General features: G+C 44.6%; 1 long non-coding RNA gene across 1 annotated transcript; it reads right to left on the bottom strand.

Moving 5' to 3' along the window:
- Positions 1–2,389: 2,389 nt before the first annotated feature.
- On the bottom strand, positions 2,390–6,479 carry LOC140684957 (uncharacterized). Its single transcript, XR_012058010.1, has 3 exons — positions 5,590–6,479; positions 4,066–4,231; positions 2,390–2,978 (listed from the first exon to the last, which is right to left on the bottom strand). It is a non-coding gene; the product is annotated as an uncharacterized lncRNA (long non-coding RNA).
- Between the last annotated feature and the right edge of the window lie 15,385 nt (positions 6,480–21,864).

The following is a 21,864-nucleotide window of genomic DNA, read 5'->3' as shown; positions in this document are numbered from 1 at the left end:
TATCAGTCGGCATTTTCATATGAATACTGCTTTAATTAATTAGCAAAAGTAAATACATTATATATCAAAAACCACTTTCCCACTGAACCCATGTGTTCCAGAACAAAAGGCTTAATAAACCATACAAAAGAGGGACAAATTAGCTGATCCCACCCTCCCTTTTCAGGTTTAGAGTCTTTTAAAGTTCTCCAAGGTTTTTTTTACCCCACACTTGCCTTTTTTTTTTTAATACATTGTTTGTTTTTCTTTAGAAGTGGGGGAGAAGATGGTACACAAACACAAAACATGCCATTCAAACTAAATTATTTGGAAATCAGTTTAGCTGGTTCTTAGAAAACAGGAGTGTTTATGATTATTAAAACCCAAACGTAATTACGATCACATACAACACAGTCTCTTTGGAACACATTATTTGCTGAACATTAAGGGGCTGGAGTTTGATTCACAAAAGGAAAAGATGTGTCTGAAAATTTCTTTTGTCTAGGGGCATTCCAGAGACTGGAAACTGCAGAAGAAAATTCTCCATTTTCATCAACAAGCTGGAGAGAAAGTGTGGATGAGTAGTGGTTTTTCAGAATGAGGCCTATGATAAGAACACCTTGGAACATCAGTGGCATCTCTTATCTCACAGGCCTTTAACACGAAACAAGGGTCCTGCCATCTGACTAGAGAACAAATGATTCACCCCATCCTGTCCCTCTCCTGCTGAAGTGCTGCAAGAGGCTCCACCTGTGGCAAAGGAGCAGAGAGGAACAAGTGTCTCAGCTGGGCATGACTGTGCCAAGGGCTGGGCTCCCTTGAGACAACAAACTGGGCAAAGGCACCCCAGTGGTGGGACCACTCATGCAGGTGTAGAACCTGACCTGAACAAAGGACTCAGTAAGGCTCTGTCTGATGGATAAGACAGAAAAAAATTAATTACACTTACCAGAGCTGGAGTTCACAGCACAGTGATGAACAGCAACCTCAGTGGGCTGATCCTCACCACCTTTTTAACAGCATAAACAGATTCTGATGAACAGGGGAGGCAAGGAGTGCAATTACCAGACTGAACGTGTTCAAGGCCAGGTTGGATGGGGGTCTGAGCAACCCAGACTAGAGCATGTTGCTGCCCATGGCAGGGGCTTGGGACTAGATTACCTTTAAGGTCCCTTTCAACTCAAACCATTCTATGATTCCATGAAGTCCAAAAGGACTCAGTGGACAAAAAAGGAATTACTCAAGGGACAATTTTTCCATGAGAGTACTGAAGGTTTTCCACCAAAGCATACCTCCAAGAAATAAAAACGAGCACTAAGGAGATGAGAATATTGGACTGGCTGTTGTATGGCTGTGTAACCACCCATGCAAACATCCAAAATATCACTAACATAGGAAAACCAAAGGTGCACTCATGCAAAAACAGTTTGCAGTCACCAGTTCACTCCTCTCCACCAAATTTCCTCTCTCATCAGATATTTCAGCACTCCACTCAGTCCTGACTCCTGGTCATCTTCCCACTTGCTGAGATGCTCAGCACGCTTCCTTGCTAAGTAGATTGCAAGCAATCCTCCTTCTTGAAGGAATTACTGAATCCTCCTCCTCTAGTCTTGGATGCATGAAAGATCTAACAACCAGTCCCAATCCCATATATCCCATATTTCTTATACTTTCTCTCCCCTTGTGTGCTTAGACTTAAATTCTTTGGAGAAGGGACAGTTTTTCACTCTGACTCACGGCTTTGCAGTGACACACACCCCAACAGGACCCAGAATTAATGCTTCAGGATGCTTCAAGTACCCAGATGATTTTGAAGATTGTCCTCCTGCTCACTCAGTTCCTTTACATCATTACACTGCAACAGCAAATTTCTTCAGCCTTTTCTGACAGGAAATCTTCATCTTTACACCTTGCTTCTCATCCAAGGGCTTCTGTGGAACCCTGTGTCCCAACCTCCCTCCCTCACACATCAGCTCTGAGGCACAGTTTGATGAGACACACACCTGCTTCTTTGGAGTCCCAGCAGGACCTGAACATCAGAACACTGCCACCTTTCCAGAGAGATGAAAGTCACACTCCTAATCCATTGCTGGCCTCTTGCAAGGGCTGACAGACCAGCCCTGCTATAATCCCACTGCACTGGCATGACTTCTTGTGGCATTTGGGTGATTACTTGCCTGGACAAATTTCTAGTAGGATTTGTGCCTCAATCAGTGTGAAGTCTCATTAGGAAGGTACCAATAAATCAAGCCAGGATTCCCCCAGCAAAGGGCACATTTGGGCAGACACAGGGGGATGAGGCGGGGTGGGGTGGGGTGCCCAGAGCAGCACAGTGCTGAGGGATGTTTCAGCACTGAGAAGCGGGTGCCTCATGTACAGGCATTCTTTTCCCTGCACATAACTTCATTGATTTTTATCATTGTTTTATTTGGTTTAGCCACCCATCTGGAGAGTTCTTGCCTCCCCCGGCCCCCATAAATAACCAAACCCGGCTCTAACCAAAGGCAGTTGACAGAATCAGCCCCATTGCCCTTTGGCAGTTCTTCCAGGAATTTTTAGGGTTTTTACCAGTCAGGAAAAGGCTTTGATGCTTTGGAATCAGGATTTTATGAAGATCACTTTGTAGGGTTCAGCCAACTCATGAAGTGTCAAATGTGGGGCACTCTTTCATCTCATCCCTGGATGGAGAAAAGATCCTCCCTCTTACCAGAATGAGGACTGGAGAGGGGGAAAACAGAGAGATGAAGGTTCATCCATAGAGGGGAGGGTTTCTTTTCTCTTCATAGAGTCCACCCACCACATTCCCATCATAGTGATTGCTGCAGTCCTATCTGTCTGCTCTCCAGGCTACATCAGATAAGAGGAGAACTGCTTGTTCACTGTGGTTCTGATCCTGTGCTCAGGGGCCTCCCTGCTGCAAGGCCAGGCTCCTCCTCACCCTCCTTCTCCAGCTGCTGTTTTCAATGGCTGCTGCATCGGGAGGGATGCTGTCAGGAAACCTGCCACATGCAAAGAATGAGACAGTAATTGAGAACAGACTAAGGAAATTTCATCTTCCACTTCACACTCATAAACACCCATCTACAGAAGAGAGCAAGAAAATCCCTGTTCTCTCTCAAATTTTATGCATAAATTCCTATCCAGCCATGCCTGGGCTGCTGAGGGCTTGGCTGCCACTTCCCCCTGAACCAGTCCCACTGTGGATGGCACTCACACACTGATGGGCTGTTTCTCAATCATGCAGCTCCACTGCCTCAATAATTGTTCACCAACTAATGTCTATTTGGCAGAACTTAAGGCTTCTGCAGTGCTGTAAACTACACAGCCCATCTTCATCTAGCAGCTGATACCATTCCACCTGGTTCAGAGCAGCTAAGCTGCACAATTGTTTGTGCATGGATGGGCATGGCTGCATTGCCCCAGTTCACCTCAGTGCAAACACAGCTTCTTTCTTTGGGTATTCTGCTCAGGTCAGACCACTCAGAAAGTATTCCTTTGCTGGCTGTCTGGCAAACACACAAACACCAGATCCCTGTACTGGAAGAAGAGTGAAAACAGTAACTGAGACATCCTACACCCAGACCTTCACTCCTCTTCTGCAAAATAGAAGCCAAAGGCAATGTCAGCAACAGTCCCAAGGGAAATGATAGCACAAATAACCCTGATGATCTCCTCCATCTTTCTTCACTCCTGCTCACAACCAAGCACAAACGGAGGCCAGTCCAGTGTTCATCAAACTCACAATCCAATGCAAGGCACACAGACAGCATGAACACTGCTGGGCAGGGGGCTTCTGCTGTATCTGCACAGTTTTGCTGATGTTTAAGTGGGGACACCTGGCAGAAAGTGTTTTACCATGGTCACATGCCTCCAACATACTGCTTTCCAGGGGCACAACCTCTACCACACCAGAGAACATGAAAGAGCTACTGAAAACAGCCAAGCAGCCTCACAGCCATTTCCCAGCCAACAAAATACCAGTGAGAATCAGTGTGAAATTGCCCTTTGGTGCTGTTGCACAAAATAGGCTTCAATATATTATGTCTTTTGGGTCTATTATCAAAGGTAGAAGACTCAGGTACTTACAGTGCTGGTGTAGATGTGCTTCCAGTTCCCAGCTCTGTATATATGACCTTGAAAAAGTCATTCAACTTTTCAATGGCTGAGCCGTTCAACTGCAAAACAAGGCTTTTTCAGCTTTTGGCTGTCTTGTCTGTTTAGACTGCAAGCTCTTCAGGGCAGGGACTGTCTCCTATTAAACAATCGTAATTCTCAATTAGGGTCTTCTACACATCCAGGGCCCTCACAAAAATGTCATAAAACAAAAGCTTTCTAATAAATTCTGGGGGATTCCAGATTGGGATCCAAAACTGCTCAGTGGTTTTCCCTGCTGAATATGATGCTGAATCCCTTGTTAGTTTGGGGAGGGGGAGGGGGGAGGAGGGAGACTATAATTTAAAGAGATTGCATAAAAGACCATTTAAGTCCTTGTGGCTGTATATTTCTTTTAATTAGTTTATGCACAGTGCATTTGCATGGGAAGCTGCACAGCATGTGGACAGACTTAATTAGGAGAACAATACGTTCCCTCTTAAGATAATGACTTGAGGATTATGAAAATTATTATTCCAGATCCATCCATGGGTCATTCGAGGTTCAGTATCCAACGAACTTTTAAAATGCATTGAGGTCAGCAGTTTGGATACTGTCAGTAAAGTCACTTGATTTTGTTGCTTAAATGATTAATTATGAACAGCGGCTGCAGGCATCCCCCAAGTTACACAATAGCCCAAGGGCTCACTGCATTTCACACGTGCCATCAGCTTCTCTGGAGAGACAGATGTGCTGAACGGGGCTGCAAGATCCACTGCAGACATCTGCCAGGAAAGTCTCCTTGTGAGCTCTCCCCACTCCCTTTCATCCATCCCTTTGCCTTTATATTCCTGGCTCAGGAGGCAAGAAATTTCCATCTCCCCTAATGAATCTTTGCAGCTGGAGAACCAATTAGGTGAGAGTTTTAGGACACAGGTCAGTAGTCCACATGAGATGTCACATGTCCCATTTTAGAGCAGAGCACCATAGGCAACTGAGCAGAAGACATCACCTGAGTGCAGCTCAGCTTTAGCCCATAGTTTGGGGGGTCTTAAAAAAGGCTTTTTTTCTTTTCTGCCTCTCTCCAAAGTCCAGTCAATTTTCCTTACTCTTAGGAAAGCGTGATCATCATGGCATAAGAACTGTAAAAGAGTCTGAATTTCCACATGGACCGTATTTCAGAGCCAACTCAGTTCAAATAATCTGAGCACCCACCCTGCTCCCCCTCTTCAGAAATAGCTGCTGTTGGGTGAACAGACTCCCCACTGCAGCAGGGCTCCCTGAAGGGGGCATACCTCTATCCCAAAACTCCAGCTCTAACCGTAAAGGCTATGGAAATGGAAACTACTGTCCTCAAATCTGGACCACCAGGTGCAGAACAGACACCAGTTGAGGAGGACAAGGTCAGCTCTTTCCACATCAAAATCCATGTGACTCATTTAGGAATCATGGCAATCACACCTTGAGTATCTTTTCCTTCCTCTTGCCCTATAATGATAAGACAAGTTTTCCACTCACATGCAATGACTGTGAATTAAGTCAGGCTCCTTAATAGCAGTGACAGCAAAAACTTGGCGAAATCATTAAGTGTGGTGCTGCTTCTACAGCTGAGGAAACAGCAGTTCTGGAAGAAGAGAGGACATCTTCAGCTTTACCTCTCCCACTGAAAAACTTTGATTTAGGTTGAACAGAAATTGACATTTCATATCCGGAGGTGAGAGAAAAGTAGGTTTGAAGGAAAAAAAAGGAAAGAGACAGCTAAGGAAAAGAAATTTCAAAGGATCATTTTTTGGATTTAGAACAACCCAGACCAGTGATTAAATCCCTCACAGTCTTTGTACATCTTCTCCAAAACTTCAAATCAAGAGAAAGAATTAGATGGCATATCTGCACTCACATTGGCAAAGGGAAAAATCTGTGACTGGTCCCAGGAGCTGCAAATATCCCTGTGCTTTTCCTTGCTACTTTCAATATTTTAAGTCTTCCTGAAGCCATAGCTGGGGCTTAAGGCCAAGTGTAGAGAGTGAATACCACAGAAAAACCACAGTTTGTACAGCAGGACATGAGGCTGCCCAGGAGAGGGGACAGCTCCTGTCACAGCACAAACACCAGGCAAGGGCTCAGCAGTGGCTCCATCCCACCACAGCTATGGCCAGAGGGCCCAGCAAGGTCCAGTTACTATGGAGCAGGGGGGAGAAAACAAAAGCACTATTAATAATAGCATGAGGAGAGAACTCTTCAGGGTCAATAGACAGGATTTGAGAGCAGCACCCATTACTCAACCTCTGTTGTTGATAACATGGCACCCAAAGCATGCCAGGCACTGTGCAGGGCAAACAATGATGTCCCTGCCCCAAAGAGATTGCCATCTAATTCTGATTTTACAGTCATATTTCAAAAGCACAGTGAGATCAAAGCCCTTCTCTCCTCCCCCAGGCACTCATTCTCTCTGGTGGAACATATCTCAATTCATAAATCAGAGAAGCAGGGATCTCAGTGAGCACTGCCATTGAGGACACAGAAGGAAATAGAGATGCCAAAGGTAGTCCTAACATCATGCCAGTGCTCAGGAGAGTAATCTGGGGTGCAGGAGGAGGGGAACACAGCAATTACTTTTTTTTTTTTTTTTTTCCATTACCAGAGCAGATTTCTTGTCTGTCTGCGACACAGACAGCAGTAACAGCACATGACAATGATCCATGGCACTCTAGGACAAAATAAGTAAAAAAAAGAGCTCATTCTAGAAATTAAATGAAACTTTAGGAGGTATTAGGTGAGATGGTGATAAAATACCTTAAGCATGAAAACAAACATTGGGATAGGGTAGCAGTCTTTTGGGAAAAGACACTGAATTGCACAATCCATCCCAAAGGCAAATCCCAATGTCGGCTGCTTTCTGATTCATCCACAGATAGTACCAGCAGCATCAGGGCACACTGAAGCACACAGGAGTAAAGCCAGTTGTCTCCCAAGAACTATCCCCACTGCAATATTCAAGGGTTTCCCCCCTCCACCCCCCTCAAAAAATCTGCAATTCAAAAACTAAATTTGCCCCTGAACTGCTTAATCTGCAAGCTCCAGAGATCTCCCTGCCATGGGTGCACAGGCAACAGATGTTCAGAAGCCAAGCTGGCACCTTGCACACCTGAACGTGTGGCTGGGAGCAAGACAGAAAGGATGCACATAGCCTGGGAACATCTGATAAGGCCGTGCCCTTCAGAGCCTGCACAGCGGGGAAGGGGCAGGAGAGAGGCTCAGAAATCACCAGAAGCTTTCTTCTTCTTCCATGAGTCACTCCTGCTTCAAGGAGCTGCAGCTTTGATTATTAACTGGGCTACTCAGCTAGATATTTAAATGATTCCCAAAAGTCATTAAGAGCCCAATCAGATATGCAGTGCTTGACTCTAGCACAGGAATGCAGAGAGGGAATTATTAGCATAAACTATGCTTTAGAGAAAACCTCCATGTATTTTATATTTCAGGGTACAGGAGAATCTGATTGAACTGAGTTAAAGAGAAGAAAAAGAAGCTTAAGCAATTTAAAGGAGCACATTAAACATGGAAGGGAGTAAAAAATATTAAATAAAAACATCAGCTACCTCAGGGACTAGGAATAAGAAAATATAATGTCAAAGCACTTTTCCTCTCTATTCTCTAAGCAACAGGCAGCTCCTTTAGATTTCCCCTGACTTTTCAGAGAGAAAATTTACTCTCAAAGTCAAAGCATTGCTGGAAGTTGCATGCCTGATCAGGAGATCTCATAACCCTGCTGTCCTCTGTCCCAGACTGAGACCACAGATGTGAGCTGATGCAAAAAGCAAGGGGAGGGGCAGACACAGAAAGCTTACCTTTATATTTATCTGGCCTCCACTCCAGAGCCATGACACAGACTCTCCTTCAGCAAAATCTCAAAGGCAATCCTCTGTAGAATGTTTTCTACAGGAAACACAGTGTGGCAAGAAACCCACTGGATTTGGTACCAGAACAGAAGCAACACCAGAGTAGGGGCCATGTCAGAGACAGGCAGAGGGTGACCTAACTTATCTGCAGCTTTTCTGCTGGTTTGTAACTCACCTCACATCTCTGTACACCCAACATAGTTCCTGCCACATCCTGCATGGAATCCAGCTCCTGGGATGGTGAAGTAGCACAGAAATCTGCAGGGGCTCATTCAGAGCAATCATGCCCAGTATGTTGCATCCTTCCTGCTTCAGGTTAAAATCAGAGCCAAGACAAGAAAATCTGCAAGACAAAACCTCATTCAGGGTGATTGGAAAGATGGGCTAAACTTGAACTTTATAACAAAAGAAAGCAGGTAAAAGTGGTGCTTGCAAAATTCTGTGGGGGATCATCTCTTTAGAAGCAAAGAGCAATCAGCAACTCACTTCCTAACCCTGCTTTTCAGCAGAAAACTCAATGGTTTCTCACAAGAAGTCAGTAAATAGCATAACCTGAGGCTGGTCACTGAAACTCTTTATCCATCAGTTCCCCCATCCATACAATGAGCCTTAAAGTATTTAACTTTCTTATTTCCATCAAGGAATGGGAGCTGGCAGATTGAATGTGCTCATGCCTACAATACCTTTCTCAGGAACAGACTACCATAAAGAGGGCAAAACTGTATTGTGACTGTGATTAGAAACTAAAGTCCTCCCGTGCAGTTATTTAATTAAACCATAAATACAAACGGATAAGTGTCTAATGAGCCAGCTCTACACAGCGTATTTATATTCCTCTGAAAAAGAACAATGCTTAAACTGGTTGCAAATAATAGTCCTCTCTCCCAGCCTGGTTTTCCCTGCAATCAGGAATCAGGCTGCACAGTAGTTTGCTGACAAATTGGTTCATGTTATGAAGATAATGAAGGCATCAAATTACTCTGCACTCCTTCCCCCTGGAAGCAGCGAGGCTGTTGCAGGCAGCGATTGCCAGGGTTTTATTTGTGCCTGCATGTGTGTGTCATTTGTGAGCAGACAAGCCCCAGAGGCCTGTCAGCCAAGGCAGGATGGCTCCAGCCATTGCTTCCTGGCAAACTCTGGTGCTGCGCCGACCTTCTGGCTGTGCACTTGTCGGGCTGCCAGGGAGGTGACCATGGCCAAGAGCCACAGCCTCTGAAAGGCATTTTCTTCCTCCAGCACCCACAGAGATGCTCCAGGTTGTTCTATGAGAGCTTGCATGGCTACCAGAACCATTTAGTGGTGCTAGGGCAGCATTTCTCTACCTCTGGTACACTCAGCTTTCCAGGAACAGAGCCTAGAGCAACAGAACCAGCAAAGCATTTAACAAAGGAGCTGAGCAAGGTCATCTCCAGAAGAAATAAAATACTTGGGCAGGTTCATAGTCCTTCTGGACACTGGCTCTGGAATTTTTTTCTACCTCTCTTTCCCCTTCCACCTGCTAAAAGGGGGTTTTATCCCCTTCTTTGTAGAGATTGCTGGAACTCAGGTGGAGAAGGATAGCAGAGAGGAAAATATTTCCATCCTGAGCTGTTATTACTAAATATATAAATAGATTCTGAACAGGTATGATTTCACTAAACTGGATCCAAGCAGCTTTTTAAAACCCCTCCAGCCACTATGAGCACCAACAAGCCAAGAAAAGCTTTTTAGTGATCATAACAAATGTGTCGGGCTTTACCCTGCAATTGATTAGCTTTTGGTAACATAAGTTAAGCTTTAAATCTATATTTCATATATAATCAAGCAGCCAAATCAGCCCTTTAATATAGAACCCAGACCAGCCACTGTGTCTTTATCTCAGAAAGCAGGAGGGCCAACAAAGCTACAGCCAGGGAACTGACAGTTCTTCATTATTATCCTCCCTGATCGTACCCATCTTCTCATCTCCCCTATCAAATTTCTGGGCCTTTTTGATAAAAAATAATTTAAGAGTGTGCTCCACAGGAAGCACATGAAGGTTACAGATTGAGCAATGCCTGGGAACCCCTCTTTAAAAGGTGCAAACAGCAAAAGGGTCTGAGAACAGGGGCTGCACACAGGGAGCCAGGGTCGGACACTGGGAGAACTCTCTCCCCTTCAGTCACCAAGGGCACCTTCTGCTGCTGGAGCTCAATGAGGCTTTGGACTCATTGGTGTTGCTTGTTTTCCTCACTCTCTCCCCCTTCTGCATTGCAAAGCTTCCCAAAATATCCCACTCCACACTGCTGAGTCACGTTGAAGAGGTCTGGTTTTCAACTCTTTCTTATGAAAAAGGACTTGGGTTGGGTTGGGGTTTGTTTGGAGGGTTCTTTGGTTTTTTTTCCCCCAAAGTACATTCTTTAGCAAAACAGGCTTCCCCGTTGATTGGGTTTTTATTTTCCTTTAAACTGCTCACAGAATTTTTCTCTCCTGCTTTGCTGGGGCTACAGTTTCATGCTAGAAATTTGGTGGCAATTCCAGTTTTGGGGATTTCTTTCTGAGTGCCTCTGCCTTGCAATGTGTGATCCCTCCATGTGCTGCTGCAGTGGTCCATAACATCAGCCTGGCTGGGGAACTAACTGATCCGCTGTAACAGGAAACACAAAAGCAGGATTTCTCTTTTTCTTCTGCAGTTGGAACAGTTCCCTGAGATATTTCACTGCACTGCTCTATAAAACCACATGGTCACCATCACAGGGATGGCTGCTGCAGGCTGGGAATGCCCCAGACCATGATGCCATTGAGTTCTACAGATGAAAGTAGGGCTTGCCTTGGCTGGCTCATGCCTCCCTCCATAGTTCTGCAAGTGAATCAGTGCTGTCTCCAGATCAGTAATTATATCTAATAATAAAACACAGCCATTTTGGTGAATCCAGGTTTTTCATTTAGATGTCTCTTTTGGGACATCTCAGATTCAAGCTTCCCACAAGGATGAAGGAAATTTGAGGATTTGGTTTAGCTGCATTTCATAGCCAGCTACAGAAGTGACAAAGGATTCCACCCACCTATGAAAGATAAAATGGATTTATGTCCAAATTCACTGTTTAGCTCTCTCTGACTGCTCCACAAATCAGCATGCTTTTCAGTAGCACAAATAACCCACAAATCAGCATGCAACAGGAAATTTAGTGTTCAGGCTGGCACCTCCATCCATAATTTGGGCTGTCAAGGGGAAGAATAGGAGGAAAAGACCTAAAGGGCATATTTTGTGTATCTGGAAAAAAATGGACAGAAGGTTCTGCCAGTCATTCACAACCTTATTCCACATGGACCACGTCTCTGTTACAGACCAGCAAACTACAGCACTCATATTCAATGGGCTGCATTCACAAATGCCAGTCCCTGAAAGCCAGATCAGCAGAAAGGCAAAGATTTCTGAGCTTATCTCTTACCTCTTGTGCCAGTTTCCCACCACTGCAATTTGCTTCCTGGCCAGTACTTAAAATTGGGTTACTTTACAGACTTTCTACCTTAGAATAATGATGCAGTGCTGAAGTTAACACTTTGAGATACCAGGTGGCAACACTATAATGCTCTTTTCCTGTGCTGCAGGGTCCCACCAAAAATGTATGAGAAAGAAGTGTTTTTCCCTCTAATGAGAAAAAGGGGTTTAATTCCAGATTATTATGTTGCAGAGGAACTTTGTTACAGTTTGAGCTTTGCCAGATTTAGACTGGACTCTTTAGTTGAATAATTTCACAAGATATGACAATTTCAGCACTTCCTATGCCCCAGGCAAGACCTCCTAACCTGATATTGACAGAGGAGTAGAGTTTGCTTGGCTGTTGAAGGTTTTCACAGGTTTTTGTTTTGGTTTTTTGGTTTTTTTAAGCATATTTTGAAGCTTTGCCTTGAAGTACCTTGGAAATGGGTTGACTGGCTGATGGCTAACACCTGTGAGTCAGGGTGGTGGCGCAGAGTTTCCCAGTTCAAGCCAAATAATTTTCTAAAAGATATAAGCCACGATGATCAGAAATGTATGGAGTCAATTAGCAACATACAATTTTCTCAAGTGAACTTGGATTTGGGAAACCTCAATTTTTGGGTTACTAATTTCAAACATTTTAAAATAACTTAGATGCTTAAAAAGAGGTATTTTATACCACTCTCTGAAAGGCACCCCATGCCAAGAACCCAAAAAAATGAGTGAGTACCCAAAATTCCTAAGCATTTTTTTAGAATCTTAAAACAAATACGGAGGAGATTTTTTCATTTTTGAAGTAAGTAGTACTTATGGCCCATATATTTGTATTTCCTATGATTCTCCTCAATACACCTCCATCCTGTCCCTGCAGGGTATTTTGCTTTCCCAGCTCCAGCAGCTTCCCCACACTGCACCAGAACTATTTCAGGCCAGGTATATTCATGAAAAGTTCTGTCAAGTTCTTGGGAGCAACAGTTGGAGGGGGTTTTTGCAATATGCCTAATAGGATCTATTACATAAAAACCAATGAAATTCAATTCAGCTGAAATAAAATAAGAAAAGCTTAACCCTGAGGCTTCAGCATCAAAACAGGGGTGGGGGAGACAAAACCACAAAAAAAACCCCAAAAACAAACAAACAAACAAAAACAAAACTAAAGAAAACAAACAACAAAAACTAAAAGCAAAAATTACTTTCTTGGTCTTGCTGTTTACATGTAACCAGCACAAGACTACTCACACTTTATCTGAGACTTTTTGAGAGAGCTGAGCACTCAATCATCATACATTGCATAGAGTCCAGCATTAACTCCTCTCCTAGGTGGTGATTAAAACATACAAAGGCCATATAATTAGCACCTCGACATGCCTTATAACTTGCAGTCATCATCTGGTAGCTACTAGACAGAGCCACAGACGAGCACACACATCCACCCACACACTGTCACCCCCCAGGAACACGAGTTCCTCCTAAGCAATTATATCTGTGTGCCCCCTAATTCTGATCTCTTGAGCATTTAATGCGTTTGCTCTGGGGTCTACACAATCCTGCTCTAATTTTGCCAGGGGCCTTTGTATCAAAGGCCTGAGCTGTGTGAAAGGTGATTTAGCAGAGATGGTGTCGGTGATTATTTTCAAAGGAACTGTTGCAGCCCCACCACGAGGGACACTGCAGCCTCCAGATAGGGGGCCCTTATCATATTTTCTATTCTCAGATAAGATTATGTTTCCTTTTTTCATCCTTCTTCCTGAATGTTCTTGATAACAATTGGGGGCCAGTTTAATCACGGAGGTTGAAATAACCAAAAGGGTTCCTGGGGTAGTGGTGGGGAGGGCAGGGAACAGGGCCAGGTGTGTGGGGAGAAGAGAGAAACCTCACTGGACAGAAAAGTTGGGTAAGAGCAACTAGGAAATAAAGCCAGCAGAAATGGGGTTATTTCAAAGGGAACAGCTGTTAAACTGCAACCAAACAAAAAGCACATGCAGCCAATGTTCTTGTGGTCACCCATCAAAAACAAAACAAGTTGTTCACGCGCCCATTCTGTGGTCTAAACAAATTAGAGTGAAAACGGGACCAGGACAGGGAGATGGATGACCTCAAAACAATGGGGACAGGCCCTTTGTGCAACAGCCCTTTCTGCTGCTGGTAGGGGGCTTCTAAACACTAATAATATATTTGTGATAAGATGAATGAACCAACTCTGACCCCTGGAGTTTGATTCTCCTTGGACTGAGCATCAGAGAGCGAAGAGAGCAGTGAGTGCCCTGTGTTACTGCCCCAGAAAAGGATTCAGACACGGAGTCAGAGGGGTGCAAGGAGCTCTCCAGCTCTGGCCAAGACTGTCCATTCCAGGACAACACAGTAATGTTACAGCATGGTGAATCCCCTGGCACATGTCCAGCAGGGGTTAAAAGTCCAGTCAGTAGTTGAATGAGACGTTTTAAGAAACACCCATCCGAACTCCTCCACAGCAACACCATGTCCTCCAAGTCTGGTCTGAATCAGCACCTAAATGTTGCATCAGAAGGTGCCAGGCTTAGACAGTGGCAGTTGAGGGGCAGAAGGTGGGGTGGGGAGATAACATATTTCAGATGGGTTATAAATCAGAACTGTTCATCGCCTGTTGCTGTTCAGCATCCCCCCCCCCCCCAATCTTTCTCCGTTGCAAAAAACTGAAAAATCCCATTGTGCCTTGGCAGCATTACTCCCAAAAACCCCTCAGTCACCAGTGTCTGTTGTGTCAGTGCCAACATCCCCACATGCCAAACCACAGGGGACTGTTGGCCCATCCCTGTGCAAAAGGAAACCATTCTGTCCTTATGGACTGTTTGCAGTGAAAGGCAAAGACTCCAAAGAACCTCTCAAGGCATGTCCTGCTTTCCCGAGCCTGGAGCCATTCCCTAGGGGCTCCAGGCTTGGGAAAGCAGCCTGGACAAGAAGAAACCATTGAGATTCTGCCACCACAACATGACACTGGTGGGGACAGGGCCAGCAAGAGCCATTCTGGTCATTGTCCCTGCTCAGACCCAACAAAAAGGTCTGCATTTCCAACTGCAATGCTGGAGGCACCCAGAACTGCCCAGGGCCAGGTCACACATGAGGCTCCCAAACACTTGGGTTCTCCTGGGTTGCAGGAGGCCATTGTCCAGCTTATGGCCACGGATGTCAGAGCTCTGTTCTCTCCTGGGCCTGGCCTTTGAGGCTGGAACCAAAGCTTGGACCTGCCTTCCTCAGTGACAACCAGTTCCACCCGAGCTGCCCGGGCAGAGTTCAAAGCCAGGCCTGCGTGACCGTGGGGCAGCGGATGGCAGCTTACCACAGAGTTCCTGGTAATAAACTCTATTTGAAGACTCTCAGTGAAAAGTGTGTTCCTAATAGAGGATAACATTTCATGGTCATTATGCGATACACTTAACTTTAAAAGGAACAAAAATGCTGAGAAAGTAATTTTCTGAAAAGGACTCCCGGATTTCATTACTATGGGTCAAGTGCCTGGGGAGAAGAATTAAAGAAAAACACGAACTTGTGCACAAATTAATTAAAGATATTTCCACTAATAAATTGTCCCCATATCCCAAGGCAGAGCCTTCAGTTTGCAAAATGTGGTAATATTCAAGTTGTGGTTTTCTCCACCAGGCAAGCGGTTCAGCTACATTTGAAATCAAATGGACAGAGATGGGGATGTGGAGTTGGGGAACGGGAGGGGGCTTGCTTTCTGCTTCAGCCCATATAAAATTGAAGGTATTTTAGTGCATTTCTGAAAAACTGAAAAAAAAAAAAAAAAAGAGCCTTGTTATTTCCCAAGACCATGATGACAATTTAAATTCTTATTTTTCCTTGATGCAGCCAGTTTCTCCAAACAAGATCCCCCTCCTCCACATTCTTCCACTAAAATTGTGAAGGACTGTTCCTTTTGATGCAAAGGCAGTGCCAGTTGCTGTAACATGAGTAAATTGCAGCACGAGGAGAAAGAAAACAAAACAAAAGTCCCAGAAGGAAAACCAGAATTCACATAAGTCAGCAGCTTTGAGGAGCAGGCCCAGTACAGCCCAGTGTTAGTGACCCCCTTCCAGCTGCAGGAGCAGCTACACAAGAGGGGCTGTATTTAAGCAGCTCAGAGCAGCAGTGGGATGGCAGCTGAGCACCCTGGGTCTAAGCTGTTTTCAATACATGGCCAAAGCTTCTTGGTTGTCTTGAGAGGCTTAATAACATACAGATCCACTGTCTGGGCCAGGCACCCCCAGCTGAAGGCTCTGGGCTGTGCTGAAGCCAGAATGCATCACTGCATGGAAATTGTTGGCTTATGAGGTGGCTGGCACAGGGGGTAACAACTGAATGCTCAGACCTCCCTTCTTAATTTTCCCTGTAACCACCAAAGAAAACTGAAGCTGAACTTGATTTTCTTTATGACACTCTCCCATTTTGTGGTGTTTTTCACTGGGAGGAAAGGGAGGTGGGAAGATTTGGAATCCTTTAACAGCACATCCTCTGCAAAGACCACCACTGTCTTAGATCACTACTGGCCTAGTGACAGATGGGAAGAATTTGGTCTCCAAAGTAGGTAACCAACAAATCAAAAGAATGAGTCTCTCAGATACACAAATACTCCTGTCCTAACAGTTGGGAGAGTTTATTTGGTTTGTATTGACCTGATCCCATTTGAACATCCCCGTTCTCACACTGATCAGGAGCTGAAATGGAAGGAAACAGCTTCAAGCTTCTATTTTCCTTTATTTTTTTTCCCCCTCTCCCCCCCACCACTTAAATTTCACAGGCACCTGAATCTGATCACAACTTCCTCTGTCCAGTGTAAAGTTTAGTCTGAGAGAGTGCACATACCACAATACGTTGGGATAATATTAATGTATAGTATTTGAAGCCCCAGGGCCTGTATGTTTCATTAATTTCCTCCCCATTAAAGTAAAATGAGGATATCCTGTAGAGAATTGCAGTGAACCATTTGGACTGTGAAACTCGTCCTGACCCTGCTAAGAAAAACAGACAGAAGAGGAAAGAGCAGCTGATGGCAATATAGAGCCACCCAAACGAAACACAGGGGCTCCTTGCTCAGCCCTCTCTGCACCACCACCATGCAAATATTTAGCTTAACAGGATGTGAAGAGCTGGTCAGCAAGCGTTAACAAAATACGCGCTGATTTTTATTTGTTTAAAACGCAAAACATTTCCCCTACATTCTTTGCAGTGCATTAACCTCAGGCACAATTTCCACGCTGGGACTGAGCAAGCCAGGGACCTGGGCTGCACACAAATAATTCAGATTACTGCATCTGTTTGTGTGTGGTAGGAGCATGCATACCGATCCTTGCTCATTAACCCAGCGCACCCAAGCTCTGCCAAACCCTTGAGCGCTGCCACCCTAAAGGAGGAGTCTTTTCCAGGACAACTGGCCACTGTGGTGCTGAATGCCAGCCCATGAATGGCTGTCAGCTTTAGGACACATCCAGCAGAGATGTGTCTTTTGAAAGAACAATGATATATCCACTCTGTTCTCTTACCACCCTGGTTCTGGTGTTGTTCCTTACCTAAACCCCCTGAACCCCTCTCTATCCAGTAACTCTGGTCCTCACACCCTACACCATAGCTCACCTATCCCCCAACTCACTTGGCAACGAATAAAGGAGAAAAGTTGCCCTTTTGGACTTGAAAACCCAGGTATAGGCACATGGATTTTATAATGGTTTCTTTACAGAGGACGGAGGCAGACATTCAGCCAAGGTTCGAGTTCTACCAGTTCCTTTTTTCAGCTTTTTCAAGCAGCTCTGCCCAAATGCCTGAGCTCCACTACTCTATGGCAGCCAGCGAGACAGGAGAGGTGGGAGGCAGAGCTGTGACCCCTCTGAGTATCACTGAACAAGTGAAGAGACCCAAACAGAGCTTGCTGCCTTTACTTTTTATCCAACACCTACCTTGCTCTGCTGGTTTTCCTATTTGTCCAGCCATGTTCACGTCATGCCTGAAGTGATCCTGGAGCCTGGGGACCAGCCCAGCTCAGGCTACCTGCTGCAGACTGCACAGCCAAGGAGCTTGCACATAAACTTCCAGTTGTTCTGGGAAACCAAGCACCCAGATCGGTCTAAATTACCTTCCACTGACACGAGACATGCTTCAAAAACACATCTGGGAAATCAATTTCCTCTTTGTAGCCCCTTCCAACACCAACCCTTTGAAGACCTAATTTCAGTCCCAAGTAATGGCACTGCCCTGGTCCCAAGGCTGCAGGTTAAAAAGCATATTTTGGAGGCAGTGTGTGTCCTGCCCTGGGGGAAGGAGGCAATTTGAATTACCCTGAACCAGCCACTCTGGATTGCTAACAGACTTGGGTGGCCAGGCTGCAGAGGATGCCCTGCCTGTGTCTGAAAGAGCACAACAGGATTGTGATGCATGCTGTGGGGTGAACCCAGAGAGGGGCAAATCTCAGAGGACTAGGAAGGTGTCCTTGCCCTCCCTACAAAAAAAAAAAAAACCAAACCAAACCAAACTAAACCAAAAAAACCAAACAAAAACCCAAACAAAAACAAACAAACAAACAAAAAACCACCCCAAACAAACAACCGCCAACCAAAACAACTGCAACAAAACCCCAACAAGAAGAACAGCAAAAATAGAAAGAAGAAAGGTTCCTCTCCATGCTCTTGCCTGTGCATCAGGGTACAAGTCCCAGAGAACTTTACCTCTGTCTAACTTCTGCAAATGGTGTTGACACTCAGGGCCACAGAGGTGACAGTACTGCAGGGTAACACGCCCCTCCAAGGCAACAGCCAGTTAAAATCATCCCCAACATGCATCCCCTGATTAAGGAATTTGGTTGACTACCCCCAGAAATCTTAGTCCAGCATCTCACAAAGCCCTAACTCTGATTGTCCTGACTTGCAAACCCATTGCCAAAGCATCTCCCATGCCAGAGGCTCATATGAATGATCCATTTGCACTTGCTTGAACTTTAAAAGTGAATCCCATTCCAGATAAACTCTCATTCCCTTGTTTCCCAGCTCCACTTGCCATTTACTTCTCCTCAGTTTCTACCAGCTCCTTCCAACAAATCCCAGCATATTCTTCTCCCATTTCACTCCACATCTGCCCTTTGCCAGAAACTTTCTTCCTCCTTCTTCTTATCCATTGCCCAGCACACAATTCAAATGCTTCCCTAAATTAGAGCTGGGTCTGAAGAATGAAGGTCAAATCCAGATGTTGTGATGTTTCTGTGGGTTTTGGCTCCCAGGCAGCCACTTGGGCCTGTTTCTGCTTCCAGGGCTCTAAACTGCATGAAAAATTTGACCTCTGGGCATTACAGGAATGCATATAATAATTAATCACAAAAGTCTCCAAGCACCATATACGTGCCAGCAATCCCATTTGCACCATTTAAGATCTGAAACAAGGACTTTTATGCTCATATTGGCTTGTATAGTGCCCAGCTCCCATTTGAGACTGTGAATGCATCATTTTCCCATTCTGCACGGATCCAAGCCTTCAGCCAGTCCTCATCAGGGTGGGGGGGCATAGTCATGATATAATATGCAATAGTTTGATGATTAGTAGTATTTCTTAATAAAAAAGCACATATTAAAAAACCCCAGCACTAAAAAAACCACAGCCCCCAGCTCATTATTTGAACAAGGAGGAGGGAAGAAGGTGTGGGGGGAAATTGTCTTAATTAAAATTCTCCCTTTCATCCTGGTAATTACATTCAAACAGGCGACAGCAGCAGCATCGCTGTTTGTCACCGTGCCAAAAAAAGAAATTGATTTGATCACCGGGACATCGTGTTGCATAAAATAAAATTCTTAAAAATTTGCCAGCTTTTTTTTTTTTAACTGTAATTACTTCTAGAACACTGCACAGAAGGCTGAAAACAGAGAGAAAAAAGAAGAGGAGGAGGAGGAGGAGGAAGAAGGAGACCCTGTGGCAGATAATATGCCAGTAATGATGGAAACACCTGTAAGCCAGTGGAGATCTAGCAGCTATCAGCTCTGGCTGCATTCCATATCCATTAGCTACAAGAGGCTGCTTGGGCTCCAGGAAAGGAGGGTGTTAGCTCTGACAACTGGTGAAAAGCTGATGAAAACGTACCAAAGGGGCAGTCACGGCACTGCCATTTGATAAAGAGGGGAAAAAAAAAAGAGAGAGGAAAGGGAGAAGGGAAAAAAAAAGCCAGGAGTAAATCAGTCTAATTAATGGCTTTGCTCATTTATCAGGGGCAAATGCTAATTATTCTTTTTAATCAGTTTTCTGCCACAGTTGCTCATTCTCTCTGATTTTTTTTTTTTTCCTTGCCAGCTCCGCTTAGTGAGAGAGTCTGGAGAAAAGCAATCCAGACCTCTAGCTTATAAATAAGGAAAGAACAAGAGAAAATGAAATAATGGATAAAATTGTTCCATGAAATCCTACCAAGCTTGTCTCCATGTAGAAACTCCCAGCACCCTTGCTGGTGTCCCACCTCCTTTCATGACCTACTGGCTAAAAACCAAAATGCAAGAGCAGTCCTTGACAGAGGCTGAAGATCCTGCAGACAGCTTTAAAGCCAACCCTCCAAACTCTGAACTGCTGCTCTCCTAAAGCACATTGCTGTCCCTTATTATTCACAACACCTGCATGGACAGCTTTTGTTCATGCCATTCTGCAGGAAGCAACTCTCTGTGGCAAACTCAAGATCTTCTGTGTGTGAGTACCAGTGTTTAACTTTCCCTTCCATTGTTTTATCCATGACATGCAAGGGAGGGCTCTCAAAAGCAGTGAGCTATGTTGGTTGCACATCTCCAGGCACCTCAAGAACTTGGCTTTGAGAAGACAGTGAACACACCACCTTCTCAAGCTTTTTCCAGCTGGTTACCCAAAAAAACCACTAATAATCATCATAAATCTTGATCCTAGTCATCAAGTGGTGAGCAGAAACTTGGGGTTTTGTGACCAAATAGTCCATAAACACAGGGATTGAATCTGGAACAAACCCACAGACTTGAAAAAAATCAACAAAACTACCCAGCAAATTGTCAAAAGAAGCAAAACCAAAAGCCTACATGCAGGAGCAAAAGCCAGTCTGCAATCAAATCCCAACAGAACAAGACTCAATTCATGGCTGTCTGTTTGGACTAAGATGTGATGGGCACCTACGAAGAGACAGAGGTAACCCATGACTGCCAGACATGACAGACAGTGTGTGCAAGCAGCACTGCTTAACCAACAGAGCCAAGACCTGAGATCCTGGTTTTCCACGCCTTTAATTTGCAGAAGGAAACAAGCTGCTGACCCCAGTGAATCAGGTGTACCAGCCTAACCAGCCTCCCTTTAAGAGCAAAGCTACCCAGGGCTGCAGGACCTGGAGCAGCCGGGTGAGCTGGGAAAGGAAACTCCATCAGCAGAGCAGCTTTCTTCAGTCACAGTTTAAAGGTCTCCAATAAGAATTTAATTCAACAATCCAGCTACCGCATAGTAAATCCCCTGAGTACTAGATGTGTGTCTTGATAGCTGCTAAACCTCAGTAAACAAGTCTTTAATCATCCATTGGTAATTAATTAGCAAACAAGAACTAATTGCAACTAGATAGCTTCTTAGATTCAAGACGGTTGTTTTACGTTAATTAAATATAGAGGTCTGTGAGCTACACAAATGCATTCTAACCAACATACATGCAGGTTTCTAAAATGCATTTGCTTCCTAATTAACAAATCCCATTAAAATTGTAAAAAGGAAGCAAATTTCAGGGTGATGCAAAGACTGGCACCTGTGACAGGTGCCCACAAGTACAGCTGAAAACAGGGACACCACAAACAGGGGTAAGCAAGCTCAGAAACTCAGAGCCCAGAGCTCACTACTCAGTGAAAGGCTGAAAAAGCAAGAAATGATAAATGAATGGGGAATTTGGACCCTACTACACTTGTAGTCTGTTCTATGCAACATTTCTCCTGGAAAAATTGTTTGCCTGGATTTGATGCCAATCCTAATGGCATTAAGTCAGACTTCTGTCACCAGCTTTGAAAAGAACCAAAGCTTTCACCCTGTGTTTCCAGACCTCACTTTATAACCCCTTAAACAAGCAAAACCCTGGACCAAGCTAAAGAGGTTGTATTAAAACAAGAGAAATGAAAGCCCCGGGTTGGCATTGCGACATCAAAGATCTTGTAAAACCAAATGCAAATTTGTGTCTCTTGCTCTCCCAGGTTGATCTGAATTACAGGTTTTATAGACACCTTTGTCTTCAAAGACTCTGGCAGCTTCTTCTCACAGCTGTGACACTCACTTGCCAGGCAATATTCACCAGCAATTCTATGTGATGCCCTAGCAGCCATTTTTAGTGATACTTTGTAAGATTTGGTAAAATGCTGGGGTTATGTCAGCATATCCTAAAAGGGAGAGATTATTTTGAGTCCAGGCAGGTTAGGGAGAAAATGAACTTGTGTGGCTCAGATGTAGCACAGAGGTTCCTGGGCAGGG

The sequence above is a fragment of the Taeniopygia guttata genome, chromosome 12 (genome assembly GCF_048771995.1).
Source record: "Taeniopygia guttata chromosome 12, bTaeGut7.mat, whole genome shotgun sequence".
Taxonomy (NCBI): Eukaryota; Metazoa; Chordata; class Aves; order Passeriformes; family Estrildidae; genus Taeniopygia; species Taeniopygia guttata.
The sequence above is the reverse complement of the archived record's forward strand: the minus strand, read 5'-3'. Positions and strand labels throughout refer to the sequence as shown.